Raw genomic sequence first — 16395 nt, 5'->3', positions numbered from 1 at the left:
TATAATTGTCCCGCTTTTGTAAAGCATTTTAAGTAATATGTAGTATCCTGGTTTGTTATGGTTCATGATATGCCAGTAGAATGCTGTCTGAATGATGCAAGATGGAATGTTGGGAGTGGGAACTTACAGTTGGAGAAGGGCTGAGTGCCTGGCTGGCTGCTCCTGGTGGGGCTGAATACTACTGTACTACTTATCTGTAACCAACTTAAATAAATTATCTTGAAACTTTACAATCAGCCTGGACTTGATTACACATTTCATGGTGACGAGGTGAACCAAAGAATCTGCGTTTTCTACTCATGAGGCCTTCAACTTCAAGTCTCCAGCACCTACTCTCAAGCTAAAGCATCTCCTCTGTCTACAGCTTTGCTTAATTATCCCACTGGCATACCACAGACCCACCAGTGACCTCCCACTGGTCGCCCTCAACGCTCATGTGCCAGTACCAATTTCTTCAGTGAGGGTAAGCCTGCCAACTGCTGCGTCTTTTTTGGTGAGTCTGTCATCATCACGCATACACACTGTCTGATGAAGAAGTGTGTTTTCTCATGCTTAAGCTACTTCAACTATCCTTGCACTTCGAGTTCCTACAGTATGTGAAAAAGACTATCCAACACAAGCAGCACCTCAAGCGTCTCATAAGGTAGTTAGTGTGCCTCCACAGTATCCTTACATGCAAGGAACAAGGATTTACAAGACTCTTTCTATGCCAAAGTGCCTTTTCCTTATACTGTTCAATTCTCTACTATGTTCAAGTATGCCTGCTGTAATTGTCCCTTCAAGAAATGCCAATACTGATCAATAATTTCAACCATTTAAAAAAAAAAAGTGTGAAAAACATAAAGCAGTACACCCTTTAGCTCGTTAGTAGTTTTTATTCCGAAAACAGCAATTATTTACAATTTATTTATCTTAAAGAACACACTCTAGTGAATGTGAGGGACCTAATTGAATTATCAAAAATCCAAATCAAAACACAAAAGAAGAGGGAAAACACTTTTACTTGCATTCAAACACTTCCATACACACACATCCATTCGCCAGAAACACCATACATACTACACTGCTAGTCCTGGGGGAGGGAAGGGCAACAACTTATAGCTCCTCAACTCATCCTCCAATCCCAAACTATAACAAAGTCTACCTACAAAATTTTCTACCACCATATACAATATTCACAACAATTTACACAAATTTACAAAATTTACATCATTAGACATAAGACAACCTAGTCAAATTAGCAAAAATGCTGTTTGGCATCAATACTACGTATTGATTTGGATTTTTGATAATTCATTTAGGTCCATCACATTTACTATAGTGTGTTCTTTAAGATAAATAAATCGTGAATAATTGCCGTTTTCGGAATAAAAGCTACTAATGAGATTAAGAGTGTACTGCTTTATGTTTCCTGCACCTTTTTTTTAAATGGTTGCAATTATTGATCAGTATTGGCATTTCTTGTGTTGTCTGGTTTAGAGTGCTCAGCATTACTGATTGTGAGTCATACCCTTTATTGTTATACAGTAAATGTCCCTACAGCGTCTCCTTCACATACATCACAAACCAGTTCCTACTGTGTCTCTGTGTTAGTCTGTACTTGTGTGGCTTCTTCAGCCGAGGTAATTGAGACTGCCTATATTCTTGTTTCAGCACAGTGTGAGTAGACAGTGTACATTGTTTGGACATATCGATCCTCATTCACCTTCATTCTTTAAGAGTTGTGTCTACGTTTTTGTGGGGCACTGTAGTCACTTTGTGCCTATTTTAGAGTGACATTAGGCGGCAGTTCATGGGCACTTTCGCACTTGCACAGCCCTTGCTTCACATATGTCTTAGTCATGAGATGATCTAGTTTGTTGCCAAGCTTCAACATTGATTAGAAAAGTTGTTTTCTTTAGTATTTGAACTTTGTGGCAGCAGCGGCAGTTCAACTGCTTTTGGACATTTTGAATATATGCGCGTGTGCACATTTACCTTCTGCCTGGCGATTCTTTGCTGATGTCCCTTTCATGATCTTGGAACCGTCGGCACTGCTGCGTGGTTTCTATCCTCTGTTGATGCGTATGCGCACTGTGTATAGGCACCATAAACATATACACCATATACACCATAAAATGTGTAATCAAGTCCAGGCTGATTGTAAAGTTTCCAGATGATTTATTTAAGTTGGTTACAGATAAGTAGTACAGTAGTATTCAGCCCCACCAGGAGCAGCCAGCCAGGTGCTCAGCCCTTCTCCAACTGTAAGTTCCCACTCCCAACATTCCATCCTGCATCATTCAGACAGCATTCCACTGGCATGGGAAACATCCTTTACAACGCAACTTTTACCACGCAGTGCTATTACAACGCAGGTTTTACAACGAAAACCATTACAACGCATTGTGCTGGGGGGCGCTCTAGGATAGGGAATAGATTTAATTTACTATCCAACACCTTCCCTAGTGTCCACGGGGACTGGAGTTGGAATAGTAAATTAAACTATTCACTATCCAGCACCCCAAAGCGCTTTGCGTTGTAATGGTATGCGTTGTAAAAACCGCATTGTAACAGTATGCATGGTAAAAGCATGCGTTGTAACGTCATACATCCCACTGGCATATCATGAACCATAACAAACCAGGAAACTACATATCCACACAATAAAGTTAAATTGTTGTTTAATTGTTTATTAGATTGAAATAAATTGTGGCAGCAGCATTTCCCTTCATTGTACAGAGATGATGGCTGGGATGGTGGTCATCTCTAAATTTTGTAGGTGGAGTTCCATCGAGGAGACCAATATAATGTCATCCACCATCCCTAGGTCACTACTTTGTCAATCAAAAGCTAAGTCAGGCCCTAAAACCTATAAAGTAAAACTAAGTTAGTTAAAAAGAGACAAAAATAATATAACATAAGTTCACTCACACACTAGGGAGAATAGATAAAATATAAACCATAGGAATTTTGAAGAGTTGTTAATTATAATCAAGAATACAAGTGGACCACAGTGACGACGAAGCAGAATATGAGACCATGTGCGCTGGGAGGAGTGTATTAGACATGTCCAAGAACTAAAAATCAGCGAAGGCCGGAAAAAAACGCACACTTCAGTCAGCTTAGGACCAGTGAGCAAATCGTTTTCCTGACTCTCCAAAAAGCCCTCTGCTATTCATTCTCTAAGACACATCTGACAGGTCTCATCAGCCTCACCACGGCTGGTGCTTCACCAATGTGAAATTTACAAAAGCTTGATAATGACACTCACTGTGGTTGCTTGACTTATCCTCAGTTTAAAGAACACAACAGCCTCCCTGCTGCCATCTCAAGATTTACTCCTGCCCCTGTCTGCCTGTAATATCCTAAGCACAGAGGTCCCGATTCACAAAAGTAATCTGTGACAAAATCCTAACTTTACGACTTGCGGTATTCACAAAAGGCATGTAGTAGTAGTAACGTTAGGATTCCTAACTTTACTACTACTAAACCGAGAAAAATCCTAACTTTACGACTTTCGGTATTCACAAAGGGCATTTGGTAGTAGTAAAGTTAGGAATCCTGACTTTACCACTACTAAAAGCCTTTTGAATCACGAACCCACGCTGTGTGATGAACTTCAAAGAACGCAGGGGCATATTATCAAGGACGGGTGATACATTATCGCCGCTTTTATCGGCAGGAAACTGCTGATAAAACGGCGATAATGGCCTTGATAATATGCTCTATAGAATTCCTATCGAAGCCCATGTTAGATGTGAAGAAATCTAACATGGGCTTCGATAGGAATTCAATAGAGCATATTATCAAGCCCATTATCGCCGTTTTATCGGCAGTTTCCTGCCGATAAAAGCGGCGATAATGTATCGCCCGTCCTTGATAATATGCCCCGCAGTAACTTTTAGATTGAGATATGTATGTGGTGTTTAGGGTCAGATGAGAATGACACAGATACCTAAAGGACAGATAACAACATCTTTAAATAGAACTACAAAAATCTCATCTTTTTTTACGGCTGATGTAGTTTTCTTCATATTACAAGATTACCGCGGCCAGTATGAGAAACGCATCCAAGGCTTGACTTCCCCCGGCTATGGCCCACCTTGCGTGCTTTTTTCAGCTTTGGTTTCTAATAAAACCGCCCTGCTGCATTTTTTCCGTATGTGTTGGCGAAATAAAATCCGTTATAACAATCTAATAAAATAACTCCTGCGTGGGCAGTTTCAGCTGAATCAAACTACAGTCCTGATAGCTGAGACATCTCAAAAACTCCCAGGGTTATTAAATTCCATCGTAATATTTTGCCCATTCTAAACAATCTTTTACAAACACAACCACGTCCGATCTCGTCTGGAGTGTTAAGCAATATTTACATTATTCTATTTGGAGACACTGCCAACCCCAAGGACACATATTGCTCACCTGCCCGAAAGATGTCGGATGTAACTATCCGTCTGTAATAAAGATTTCTACGTCACTATGGGTCTGATTCAGTGGCGCGTGATAGCGTGGCAATTCTGTATCCTTTCCGAATTCTAAGGTGCAAAGCTCAGAATGCTGCATTTTTTCCACCACCAAATGCTCCAGGTTTTACCTTGTGAAATTGTGCAGCGGCAGAACACAAAGGGAAGAGTTTTTACTGCACAACTTTGAGTCACAGTTCAAGCACAAATTCCTGTTTGGACCAGAACGAGGATTCCTGCAAAAGGTAGGAGGAGGACGAATTTGGAGGTGATGAGGTCATCAGCAGATTTATTTATTTATTTTAACCAAAATCGGATTACATTAAAAGATTACGAAAGTGCAAGAAAAAAGACAGCACGAATTTATTGAAAAAAACTTGCACGGTTCTGCAGGATAATGCCAGTGAGTGATAACTTCACTGCAAATGGGGCCAAAGAAACAATTCCTTGGTTAACCATCATTTACATTTCATTGGCTGAGAACATGAACATACATTTCATCAGTATCAATTCACCAAAATGCCAGGGGCAGCGGAAGTGAAATCGCATACTCTTTGATGTTAAATGACACCACAAGAAATGAAATCATATGACCCTTGAACTTTCATTTTTCCAGAAAGTCATGTTACATGACCTTAATCCTGATAGCATCACAATAATTAACATTGCTGAAGTTCCATAACAACAGGCTCTGAAAACTTGGATTTTCAACCTTCCAGACACAGTGTGTATGACTTTGGTTTAGATACAGGGTGTTCAGTATAGATGAGACGGATGTGTGAGCTGACTTTTTCCGGCCTTCCATCTAGGCTACGGGCTATAAGCGCCAAGATGCTCCTTGGAGTGACAGTTGCGCTATATAAGTGCATACTTACATTACATTACATTACATTACATAGGAGTTGATTCACCAAAATGCCAGGAGTAGTGGAAGTGTAGTGGCTCTGGCATCACAGGAAGTGACATCATGTGACCCCTGAACCCGATTTTTTCGAGAAAGGCAAGTTACATGAACCAACATTACAACAGAGGATTTGCGTTGGATAGGATCACAAAGTAAATCATAGTTGTATTAGGCACTGCTTTGCATTATTTTGCATCAAGGGGGCATTCCATTGACGGTGAATGAAAGTTCCCGTGCAACCACTTATGGGATTCAAAGAAAATCCCTATCTACAAACATTGATAGAAAGGAATTTGCACCAAAATATTGTTCCTCCTCGAGGCAGGTGTACCAAGGAAATTGGTTTTCAGTTTTCCACCTTTGAATGTGTGCTCCGTTGTACAGCACAAATGCAAACTGGAAAAACCATTACAGCATATCTTTGTACTGGAAGGAAACCCTTCCAGTATAAAAACCTATACTTCAGAGAATATACACACCTTGCACTCTGGCACAAAAGTATGTGCGTTGAGGCATGGCTACCAAAAGTGCACCAGTGCACCAGGAGAGAAAAATATGCCATATTTCGTTAGGTGTGGCGAATTTCGCACGGTAGTTCAGCAACTTTGATGCAGGGTTGCCTTGCATCATAGAATAGTAAATATGGGTCTCAATCTCACATACTCTCTCTCACTACCTGTAACTTGACTTTCATTCATTTTCACACACGCACATATGCTTACACATACAGAAACATTTTCTCACACATACACATGCTCTTTCTCACTTAAACTTTCTCTTACCCACAAGCACGCAACATATATTTAAAAATATGTGTAGTTCCCACTGTAGGTCCTAAGTGTGCTCTGTTTTCTTTTAATGAATATTATTTACTATTAGTATAATGAAAAACAGACAATAATGGAAGTGGACCCCACACGTGTTCTTGGCACTGATTTTGCCACCCCCGAGGACATTTGTTGCAAAGGTAGTGTCAGTGATTGCAGAAAGCAAGCTAAGGGTCACAACTAAGACTCCAGGCGACCCCTAAATGATGACCATGACTCTTGTCTTACCTAAGTGCAGATTTAGGAAAGACTACACACAAACCTAATTGACCAGTAACTAGAAGACTAATGATATTCTTGCCAAACATACAATCTTTCCATCCAACTCAATCTGCATGAAAATTTAAGGAAAAAACGTTAAATAAAACACGCAAAATGATGTGAAAAATGTGTAAATCTAGGCATGTAAATTTGGAGTACATTTCTAACTTTTATGGGATCACAATAAACCAGGAAGTACTCCAGAAAATCTACATCAGCCAACTTTGAAAGGAGGATCGTTCCCTTGCTGGACCATCCACCTAAGAGCCATTATGCATAAATGCATAGTAAATTCATAAATCTATGCATCTTAGGTTTATGCCTATGTTTACATGCATTCATGTTTTTTCACTGATTTGCTATGAGTATTGAAAGAATCTGGAGAAAGGGTTACCTGCCGGACCCGGAGAGGGTGTACAAAATGAGCCTCAGAGGGTATTATGCCTTGATAAGGAAAACTCGCTCGGCCTATTACACTGAGCGGATTGACAAGGCGGACAGCTCCACCAAGGAACTTTTTGCTGTTTACAAAGAGCTATCTTCAATGGCCTCTATTGGAGGACAAGAGGTGGGTTCTGTGCAATCCTGTAATCAGATAGCTGAATTCTTCTACAACAAAGTGAAGGATATTTAATCCACTTTCCCGAATGAGGCTAGGGCCTGCTCCGGCAATAAAGAGTTATTGGTGGAGGGACCCTTAGGAGAGGAGTGCCTGAGGGCGTTTACGAGGATCGGTTGATTAAAGTAGCGAGAGGTGTGAAATCTGGATCACCTAGAGACCCGGCTCCAGCTAAAATCTTAAGAGAAAACATTGACACGCTAGCACCATACATTAGTCATCTGTTAACACTGTCATTTGAATCGGGCAGGGTGCGGTCAACTTGGAAGCAAGCCGTGGTACTTCCACTTAAGAAAAAAACCCAGATTAGTATAACCCAACTGAGCAATCTGCGGCCTATTTCACTACTTCCCTATTTTTCCAAAATAGCTGAAAAACTGGTCAACCAAAAACTTTCAAACCATATTGAAGCTCATGGGCTCCTTCATCTCTCCCAGGCGGGTTTTCGTGCCGGCCACTCTACGGAGTCTGCTTTACTCTTCTCCACAGAGGCTTTACGGAGACATGTGGATGAAGGTCAGACAGCGGCACTGATTCTTCTCGACCTCAGTGCCGCGTTCGACACTGTGGCTCATCACACCTTGCTGCAGTGTCTGAGAAAAGGCGGAGTGGTAGGGAAGGCATGGCAATGGCTGGAATCTTTTCTCCGAGGGTGTAGCTTTCGTGTTGAGCAGGGACCCTACAGGTCGGAGGCTTTTGACCTGAATCAAGGGGTTCCCCAGGGTTCCCGTCTTAGCCCTACCCTTTTCAACCTTTATATGGTGCCTGTGGCACTAATAACGGAGCAATATGGGGTGGAAGTTGTGACATATGCTGACGATACGCAGCTGGTTGTGGCTTTGACACAGCCGGCTGAGCACGCAGCCAGTAGGTTTGCGTCCTGCCTTCAAGACTTGGCTGGCTGGATGTCTGATAATTGTCTCAGGTTAAACGGAGACAAAACAGAGGTGCTGGTCGTGGGTAAGTCTCCATCTGTTTGGACTTCCGCCTGGTGGCCCCACAAACTGGGCCCGCACCAGTGCCTAAGGATCAGGTTAAGAACCTCGGCATCTGGATTGACTCTAAAATCTCTTATGAGTATCACACCAGTCGTGTGGCGGGTACATGCTTTGGCATTCTACGTAGTCTCAGAAAGACGCTTGATCTGCTACCTGTGTCAGCCAGGAGGGCCCTGGTCCATGCCTTGGTGACTTCCAGGCTGGACTATGGGAATGTCCTCTATTTGGGAGCAAATGTGAGGTGTCTTCAGATATTATAGCATATCCAGAATGCTGTGGCACGCCTGGTGTTGATGCTACCCAAGAGAGCGTCCGCAAAAAAAGTCTTGGAGATTCTGCACTGGCTGCCGATCAGGGAGCGTATTCAGTTCAAAGCTCTCTGTGTCAGCCATAGGATCGTGCAGGGGAAAGGCCCTTGCTTTTTGCCCAATTTGCTTACTCCGTACACCCCTACTCGGCTGCTGCGCTCCCAGGGTGCTGGTCTGTTGTATATCCCCAAGACCAGAAGGGAAACAATGGGAGGCAGATCCTTCCGCTTTTTGGCGGCCCGTAGTTGGAACACTCTACCCCTCAGACTCCGAGTGGAGACTTCGGAGGTGGTTTTCCGGAAGGAACTAAAAACTTTTCTGTTTCCTAGGGATTAGATCTGGGGTTGGGACCAGGATTGATGCATTGAGGGGATGCTGATGCCACTGATTAGCGCGGGGACACACTGGTCAGTGTAACCAGGCGCTATATAAGCTCAGAAATAATAATAATATTAGTATACAATAAAAAGCAATGCAAAATGTTGACTTCAGGCCATTACTCATCGTGCACCATCCACACTACAATGGATTCTTTATAAGGACGAAACAGTAAGTACCCCCTTCCCATCTACCACCATGAAAAGGGAATTTACACCCATTCTTCTCAAGAACAACTCAACAGAAACTTTCCAGGGCAGAAATGGAGCTTCAAAACCTTTACAAATACCCACAAATTTACAATTTGTCAGTGCAACACCATCCTGCCCTTGCTCAAAGGTAAAGTCCATCTGCAAATCCATAGAACTAGCAGATTTTCAACAGGAGTAATTCTGCTGTACAGATGGAAATGTCAAGCTGATCTGCAGATCAGTTTTTGTGTATGTACATTCCACTTACAGATACAAACATTCTTGCGAATCTCAAGCATTCCTTTGCCCACGTAACGTATTTTCTTTTTTATTCACATATTTTTTCTTTTATAGGTAATCATTTACCCACACCACAATGATACTGGTATTCTCTTCCAAATCCCAGTTTGAAAACACAGCTACTTCAAATAATTTGGGAAGTTACTATAAGTACTTATGCAGTCGAAATGGTCATGCAAAATATTTTCAAATACCTATAAACTGTGAGTCAATTATATTTTTCATGGTCATCAGCCTCCAACATTCTCCCTTTCCCAACCCTGTACTACATCGATGGCACATGAAAATTTGCAGGTTGGTGAAATGATTATGCAGTGCTAATTACTCCACTCATCATGACTGTGTCACAAGATGAACCATGGCCCAGATATATTAAACTTTCAGGCACCACGGGATCTTTCTGTGATGTGTTATATGAAAGAGAGACAGCAAAGTTTGTCATATCTACTATAATATGGTGTACTTCTGCTTTCTCCTTGTGCTGGTGCACTTGGGGCAGCTGATCACCAACACAGGCACCTTTGCACCACAATGCATTGGTGCCTGTGTCATTGTCTGAAAAGTATTGTGCTGAATGCTGCACAAACATTATTCTTGGAGGCATATTCCTCTTTGTAGGTGTGTTGCACATGGCCTATTTCAGGGTATCAAATGCTTTCTGGCATACCTCTACCCAGATCACCTTTTTGGCCTCGTTCTTGGAAGTCGGCTCAGTTAAGGGGTAACAATGGTGCCATATACCTCCATAAAAGAGGCTGAAGAAGGCTCTCACCTCCTTCTGGTTCTTAGGTGGCTTTCAAGCCATAATGGTCCGTATCTTGTTCTGCAGAGGCTAAACCTGGCCTCCACCAACTAAGTGGCCCAAGCACACCATTGGTCCCTTCCTTATCTGGCACTTACTGGCCTTGATAGTCAGGCCTGCCTGTTGAAAGGCCTCAAGCGCTTCCTGCAATGGTAAAGGCGCTAAAAACAGTAATCATCAAAGTGGGCAGCACTGACATTTTGCAGTCGAGCCAATAACCAGTTGACCAACCTCTGGAACGTAGCAGGGACATTCTGTAATCCAAAGGACATCACTTTGAACCGAAAGTAGTCCTTTGGAATCGAGAATGCTACCTCTCCTTGGCTCCCTCAGTCAGTGCAATCGTCCAATACCCTGACGTGAAGTCAATCATACTGAGGATCTTGGCAGCCCACAACCGATCAATGGGTTCATCAGCTCTAGGGATAGGGTGGGCATCAGTCTTGGTCAGGGCCACTGGAATTATGTGGCAAGAAAGGACCAAATTATGTGGGATGGTTGAGTAACGTATGCAGCAAGAAAAAGCAGTACCGCAATATAATGTGCCACATTTCATATTAGTGTCACTTCATTAGTTCATCTTTTTAAAACTTGGTAACACTGGTATTCTGTGTTACCAAGTTTCTGTGTTATTATGACACCTTTAACCCCACCATTTTCACTCAAACATTATGGGTCTGCACTGGGTATTGAAACAGAGAGTTTGGTTTATACATCTATGAGCGATTATACTTTTTAAATATCACACCTCGCATGGCATGGTGGTATAACAGGCACTTTTTAGTCACGACGGTACTGCACTAATGGTTCGGTTTGCAGTCCAGCATGAGGTTGCATCTGAGCGCACTCAACCAGTATTAGTTGCATGATTTTATTGTTTTTCATTTTTTTGCCATTATTAGAGTTTGTCCTACCCTTGTGGTGCTACTCACTACACCCCAGGACCTGTTTTGACACTGAGATAATGGGCATATTAAGTACTTGCTTTAATGCGGTTTGCTTGGAAGACATTCAATACATTTTTTCCACAGATTCTGTATCCGCTGATGAAATGCATCTCCAGTCTGAAATGCGTTGGGATGGGATAGTTGTGAATAGAACAACCAGCTTGATTTGTCATCTATGATCTTACACTAACAAAGATTATCAGCATCACGATTGATTTCATCAATAAATTTAAAGATTGATAAACAAAGTCTCTAAGTTCAAGAGTAATTGACTATCTTATTGAATTCCCATTTCAGGACCGACAAACAGTGCAATAAGGGGAGTTCCTCATGGAGGGGAACATTATCAAAGTTATATGTAATGGGGGCATAATAATTAGTTGTGGTCACCCAAGGGATGCTGGAGTTATGCTACATCCCAATAGTGATCCACCTATTGTATTACGAAGGTGGAAGGATGCATCACAAAGTAGTGCAGGATGTCAGGTTGGGATTGTGCAGGGTATTTTAGAAAGGGCAAAATCACATGGATAGGCAGAGGCATTCCCAGAAGTTTTAAATTATGCCCTGGGTTGTCTCACTGGGTATGTGCAAAAGACTGAGTTAAAGGATAATTCTTAACCAGTGGTGTGCAAGGTGAGGGCAGCTTCTCTATCTATAAAACAAGCCATGAAGGAGGAAATACATAGATTTAAGGGGGAAGACATTATCCATGAGGTGGAAGCAACAGAATGGATTTTGCTGGTAGTTTTGTAGTTTTGGTGAAAAAACTCTCAGGGGAGATTAGGTTTTGTGTGCACCTGAAGGGGCTGAATAAAGTGGTCATTGTTGACCGGTACCCATTGCCTAACATCACCGAAATGCTGACTCAATTGGAAGGTGTGTGTGTATTCTCCACTCTAGACCTGCGCAGTGCATATAACCAAATAGAGTTGGAGTAGGATGCTAAATCTCTCACAGTCTTTATAGCGTCCTTTGGGGTGTACAAGTTTAATTGGATGAAGTTTGGCTTGATATCCCCTGTCTCAGCCTTCCAGAGAGTGATGGAGTGTGTATTGGAGGGGGTCGAGGGAATTTATCAAGACGATATGCTGGTGTTTGGTACATCAAGGGAAGATCATGATAATAGGCTGAGAAAGGTATTGAAATGTTTTAAGGAGAGAGGTTTAACCCTGAAGGAAATCAAATGTAGGTTAGGGTGTGAGGAGAAAGTGTATTTCGGACATATATTGTCGGAAGCTGGAGTGGAACCAATTAAAGAATTGGTGCATACCATTAAAAACCTTCCTATCCCATACAATAAATAAGAATTACTGAAGTTCTTGAGAATGACAGAATATTATCATAAGTTCATTCCACACTTATCAAGCAGAGCCCATAACATGAGGGGTTTGTTGAAAAGGGGGGTAAAAGTCTTGTGGTCAGAGTTATGTAGAAAAGAGTACTGTGATTTTAAGGAGGTTCTAGCCAAGGCGCCCTCATTGGAAAGTTTTGTATGACATACCTTATAACCCTATACCTTATAACAGATGCAAGTCTGAAGGGCTAGGGGGCGGTTTCCAAACAGGTAAAAGATGGTAAGAAAGAACAATAACGTTTATCTCAAGAAGACTCCAGGGTTCAGAGTAACGATATTCGGTGATAAAGAAAGAGTCACTTTGTATTTTTTGGGCAGTTAAAAAATTTATGACATTTTGTGGAGCACTCAATTTGAGGTGTTATCAGATCATAAACCCCTTGATATCCCCTGTCTCAGCCTTCCAGAGAGTGATGGAGTGTGTATTGGAGGGGGTCGAGGGAATTTATCAGGACGAACTGCTGGTGTTTGGTACATCAAGGGAAGATCATGACAATAGGCTGAGGAAGGTATTGAAATGTTTTAAGGAGAGAGGTTTAACCCTGAAGGAAATCAAATGTAGGTTTGGGTGTGTGGAGAAAGTGTATTTCGGACATAGATTGTCGGGAGCTGGAGTGGAACCAATTAAAGAATTGGGTCACACCATTAAAAACCTTCCTATCCATACAATAAATAAGATTTACTGAACTTCTTGAGAATGACAGAATATTATCATAAGTTCATTCCACACTTTTCAAGCAGAGCCCATAACATGAGGGGTTTGTTGAGAAGGGGGGTAAAAGTCTTGTGGTCAGAGTTATGTGGAAAAGAGTACTGTGATTTGAAGGAGGTTCTAGCCAAGGCGACCTCATTGGAAAGTTTTAACATGCTTAATAAGCCATACCTTATAACAGATGCAAGTCTGAAGGGCTAGGGGGCGGTTTCCAAACAGGTAAAAGATGGTAAGAAAAAACAATAACGTTTATCTCAAGAAGACTCAAGGGTTCAGAGTAACGATATTCGGTGATAAAGAAGGAGTCACTTTGTATTTTTTGGGCAGTCAAAAAATTGATGACATTTTGTGGGGCACTCACTTTGAGGTGTTATCAGATCATAAGCCCCTAAAAGAACTTTTGGGAAAAAAAGGACTTAATGCGGGATCAAGCTGGATTGGTAAATGGCTGGTGTCATTGCAGGATTGTTATGTTAGGGTGAGGTACATTCCAGAAGTAGAGAATCGGGTGGCAGACTGCTTGTCCTAGTTGGTGCAGGTGAAAGACCATCAGGATGATGATGATTATGGACGGAAGAAGTGGGATATGTATACCTATAAAGTGTGTGAGGTAACAGAATAAGGTATATCAGAGCAAGAGTGAAAGGAATATCTGGGTTTTGATGAAGCATTGAAACTGGTTTCACAACAGATGGAGTGCAGGAATAGCGATAAGGAGAGTGTGATGAGAACTCAACCCATGGCGATGGTGAAACAACCAGAGGGTCCAGGGAGTAAGTGGCACTGGATATAATGGTTCTTGTATCTAATAAGTTTGGGCAGTATTATGTACTGGTGATGGTTGAACTTTATTCTAGGTGGCCGGAGATAAGGGTTACTCAGGGTATAGAGACTACAAATTTAGTAAAAGTTTTGAGTGAGGTTTTTTCTAGTGAAGGAATACAGTGGGTGATGGGGTCAGGATAAAATGACCAGTAGGCATGAAACAAGGAAGAAGGTTTGGACGACCAATGAGGGTGATCAAGACATTTAATAATGCAGTAAAAGTAAGTGATGGATGCGTTTGGAATTTGAATAGAGTGATGATTCTGAGAGATGGTCAAGAGTGTACTTCTTTAAGAGGGCTGGAAGGAAATGGAAGACCCCTCGGTGAAAATGTGGAAAAAGGAGAAAAAAATGCTGTTGAGAAAGAGGAAAGGGTTGGAATAAGGTGCTCTATGAGGGTTAAGAAAGTACCAGCTCATTCAAGGATTTTGTGTGATTGCACTGTGGGAAATGATATCAAGGTCATGTAACCTAGATATGTTTATGTATTTGTTAAGGTAAAAAGCATATTCTTTCATGGTATGCATTTTGTATTATTACAACTTTTTGTATATAAGGCCTTGTAAATTTGTTGTTCATGTGGTTTGCCAGTGGGAAGTGTATGAGAGAATGTTGTTTCTAAATATCATGATTGTTTCTTTTGTTTTAAAGAAGGGAGATGTGTGGCATCTGACATAAGATGGAAGTCAGTGGTGGAACCAAAGTATGTCATGATAGATGTGGAATGTTGAACACCTTTGAGTTGGCAGTTGCAAGAAGACCCTGGAGCTGACGGGTGGATAATGCGTTTGCTACTTACATCTTACAATAAAGATATTAAAAGATCATCTCCGAAGTAGCCTCTTTTTTACAAACCTCCAAATGAACGTGTGTCTTCTCAAATAATAAATGTTATGACAGGTACACCATGCCAGAATGGCATAGAAGACCTTCAGCCACATGTTCGTTTCTCGAAGCAGCTCCAACCATGGATGTGTGAGCCACTAGAGGGAAAATATCTATTAACCCAGTAGGGAAATCTAGATTCAATGGATCAGCTGTATCTAGTGTAGCATGTCAGAAAACTAATTTGCAAGCAACTGGATCCAGTTAGATTGATTGTAACTGGTTATTTACTATTTGTATGAGTGGGATTTGCCTGCCCAATATGAACTAGATCCAGGCCTTCTTTCCAGCCTACACAAAACAGAAACATTTGGGGTATTAACATCTAAGCTTTAAAAAAAAATAGAAGAAGACCTATCAAGCTATAACACGCCACAGAAATTATATACAATCTATATCAATATCTCAATAATTGTATTTTATTGTTAGACCTGGCATCCTTGGTGTTGGTTTCGCCTGACTTTTTGCCTTCAGAGCTTCTGTTTTTGCTGACTTCGTTTTACAAGCCTTAGGATTATGTACACTTTACCACTACTGGCCAGTGCTGAAGTTCTTGCGTTCTTTCCCTAAAATTAGGTATTATTGGCTTATCCACAATTGACCTATTTAATTTACTGATAAGTCCCTAGTAAAGCGCACTACATGTGCCGAGGGCCTGCAAGTTAAAAGCTACTAGTGGGCCTGCAGCACTGGTTGTGCCACCCACTTAGCTAGCCCTTTAAACATGCCTCAGGCCTGCCATTGCAGATCCTGTGTGTGCAGCTTTAAACTTCCATGTTGACCTGGCAAGTTAAACATCTTGCCAGGCCCAAACCTTTCTTTTTTAATACCTATAAATCACCCCTAAGGTATGCCCTGGACAGCAAAAGGACCGGGTGCAGTGTATTAAAAAGTAGGATATGTAATTTTAAGTTTTACCAGTCTTAAATTCGTTTTTCACGACTTCAAGGCCTATAGCTCCTATAGGATAACATTGGGATTACCTTATTACATATAATAAGTTCAATTTCCAAATAGGAAGATAAAATTGATTCAGGTTTGGTGCCTGTGGAATCACAATTTAAAATCACAACTTATGGTGAAGATGGATTTTAACCCATTGACCACGGCGCAAATTTCACCACAGTGTGGGTGAAATAAAGGGTGGCATGGTTCAGATGGCCCCGGCCATCCTCCGCACATGCCCACCGTGACTTCAGACGGCCGGGGGGCGTCCGACGCACGGAAAGCGTTACATTGAAACTCTCAAAATGCCACTTTTATAAAGTTTATTACAACTAGGGCACAATATAACTAGAAAAGTGAAGTGTGTTTTGGACGAGCATTACTTATTGATACCTTTGAAAATAACCACCTTAAATCATTAAGTGGTTATGGTTCTTTTAATCCACCTTTTCTTATTTCATTCAAGTACAAACATGGGCGACATATGATTCATGTCATAAAGAAAGATACTACACAATACAATTCAAAACTAAAATAATAATGAGATATGAAACATTTCACACCGAAACACATCAAGAAACAAACAAATGTTTACAGATAACACAATATAACGAGGGACAACAGACCAGTCTTTATTTGTAAGGAAGTGCAAAGAGGAATAAATGGTTTTGTGTGAAATTCTGTATGAAAT

The sequence above is a fragment of the Lissotriton helveticus genome, chromosome 5_1, assembly GCF_964261635.1.
Source record: "Lissotriton helveticus chromosome 5_1, aLisHel1.1, whole genome shotgun sequence".
Taxonomy (NCBI): Eukaryota; Metazoa; Chordata; class Amphibia; order Caudata; family Salamandridae; genus Lissotriton; species Lissotriton helveticus.
The sequence above is the reverse complement of the archived record's forward strand: the minus strand, read 5'-3'. Positions refer to the sequence as shown.